The 2,500-nt window shown below is 58.2% G+C and overlaps 1 non-coding gene across 1 annotated transcript in view; it reads left to right on the plus strand.

Moving 5' to 3' along the window:
- The first annotated feature begins 1,972 nt into the window (after positions 1 to 1,972).
- LOC124772138 overlaps positions 1,973 to 2,500 on the plus strand; it is a 1,909-nt gene continuing 1,381 nt past the window's right edge. The window contains exon 1 of the ribosomal RNA XR_007013811.1: positions 1,973 to 2,500. This exon is cut by the window's right edge and continues 1,381 nt beyond it. This is a non-coding gene — a ribosomal RNA (small subunit ribosomal RNA).

Below are 2,500 nucleotides of genomic sequence, written 5' to 3' on the forward strand. Positions count from 1 at the left end.
TGCCTTAACCTAACCCACGTTGTGCCTTAACCTAACCCACGTTGTGCCTTAACCTAACCCACGTTGTGCCTTAACCTAACCCACGTTGTGCCTTAACCTAACCCACGTTGTCCCCTAAAGTAACCCACGTTGTCCCCTAACGTAACCCACGTTGTCCCCTAACGTAACCCATGTTGTCGCCTAAACCTGCTCTGTAATTGTTATACGACTCGTTCAATTAGTGTAGTGTTGCCCACCCGCAACCCTCGCAATATAGTTCGCTACTCGCACTGCCCGCTCCCCTGTGTATCGCTTCATGTTAAACACCTTGCAAGTCTTGCTGACTTTCCACATGCTCCTGCTGTACACTGTAATGTGGATGGCAGCAGGACGTACATGCCGCCCCTCCCCACGTCCCCACCTTGCCCCCCTGCCTTCGCAAGCTGGTTGGTGAGAAGTTTGCATGTTCAATGCCCTTCGCATGCGACGTACTCAGGCTACGTTGTGGTGCGGCCTGTGTCAACCGTCCGCTAATGTCGTACGCGTAAACCACAATCTGTACTGCACATTCGTCCTTATGTACCGAATGATACATCGTGGCACATGTGTGACCGTACAACGACTGCGCCCAAAAACGGCGGACCATACAGTGCAAATATTGTGCACGCAGCTACGTGTCGTCTCCCTATGAGAGCTGGATTGCAGTGTGGTACGCCATAGAGACGTGTGGGAGGAACGGACGCCGTGGATGGCGATCAGCATGAGCTGTCTGTTGATGTATTCGGACCTAGTCGTCTCTCCTCACACACCGTGATGGCATGGTGCACCGCGTTCCATATCTGCGACATGCTACAGAGGCCGGTTGACAGTCGTTCGAGCAATGGACATCGCATACGTACGGGGGCCACCTTCCACGTATTGTCTAGGCGTGCACATTTTGTTGCGTGTATGTGGGCAGACGTAGTGTGGCGTGACACCTGACACAGGCATGCAATAATCGTTGAAGTTGCAAATGGCGATGGACGCCTGCGTTTTCTGGTGAAGTTACGCAAATGAACAAATGGTAACCTGTTGTGGTGCGGTTGTTCTCGCTAGGGGTGAATCGGTGATGGCGACGATAGGTTGAGGTACGAACCGGTTGTTCCAGCGATACCCACCATGCCGACGAAACTGAACGGCATCTGGGTGTGAAGCGATACGCGGCGGTGGCTGGGTGGGACCGTCCCCGGCCGGTGAGGGGGCGCCTCCCGGCGTGCTGGCCGCGCGGTGCGTGGGCGCACGCGCTACAGCCGGCTGGTGGGGGCGGCCAGTGGCAGGCGCGCCGGCCGACGGACGCGGCAGGCGTCGCAGCTGCGCGCCGGCGCACCCTGCGCGCGGCGCCGTGCGGCCAAAGTAGGTCCTCGCGGGCCCGGTGCGAAGCGCGGTGGACATCTTCAGTGTGCTGGTCCGATTGAGGACTGTGTGCGTTGAGGATGCGCCGCCGCCCGGCGCTCGGCGCCGCGACGCCGTCTGCTGCTCGGTCGCCCCAGCGGTTCTCGCTGGTGGTTTGTATCGCAGCTGTGCGGATGTGTTGGCGCGTGCGCTGTGCTGGGAGAGTTCGCTTCGGCACCCAAGTGGGGCTTTTGTCCTTCTGTGGCGCTGGCGTTGGAGCTGCCGGTCACCGTAGGTGGCGCGTGTTGTCTCCCGCCGGCAATGCCACGACAGCACGCTCCCGGGCCTCTGTCGGCAGCGGCAAGCTCAGTTGGGAGCACGGGTGGTCGCACCGAAAGCGTCTACTCGCCTAACTCCGGGCGATTGCGCCTCTCTCGAACCCGACCAAGTACTTGGGACGGCGCTGCGCGCCGCCGGGACCTGAGAGGGTTTCGAGGTGTATTGTGCAGGGGAGCTCAGCCTCCTCCTGTTTGCAGAATGATTGAGCGGACGCTTGCGTGTTCGCGCGGGCCCCCGGGACACACTCCCGGGCGGCCGGCTGCTCAGCTCTAGTTGACGCAGCTCCCTGGTTGATCCTGCCAGTAGTCATATGCTTGTCTCAAAGATTAAGCCATGCATGTCTCAGTACAAGCCGCATTAAGGTGAAACCGCGAATGGCTCATTAAATCAGTTATGGTTCCTTAGATCGTACCCACGTTACTTGGATAACTGTGGTAATTCTAGAGCTAATACATGCAAACAGAGTCCCGACCAGAGATGGAAGGGACGCTTTTATTAGATCAAAACCAATCGGTCGGCTCGTCCGGTCCGTTTGCCTTGGTGACTCTGAATAACTTTGGGCTGATCGCACGGTCCTCGTACCGGCGACGCATCTTTCAAATGTCTGCCTTATCAACTGTCGATGGTAGGTTCTGCGCCTACCATGGTTGTAACGGGTAACGGGGAATCAGGGTTCGATTCCGGAGAGGGAGCCTGAGAAACGGCTACCACATCCAAGGAAGGCAGCAGGCGCGCAAATTACCCACTCCCGGCACGGGGAGGTAGTGACGAAAAATAACGATACGGGACTCATCCGAGGCCCCGTAATCGG

Source organism: Schistocerca piceifrons, unplaced genomic scaffold (genome assembly GCF_021461385.2).
Source record: "Schistocerca piceifrons isolate TAMUIC-IGC-003096 unplaced genomic scaffold, iqSchPice1.1 HiC_scaffold_936, whole genome shotgun sequence".
In the NCBI taxonomy this organism is placed as follows: domain Eukaryota; kingdom Metazoa; phylum Arthropoda; class Insecta; order Orthoptera; family Acrididae; genus Schistocerca; species Schistocerca piceifrons.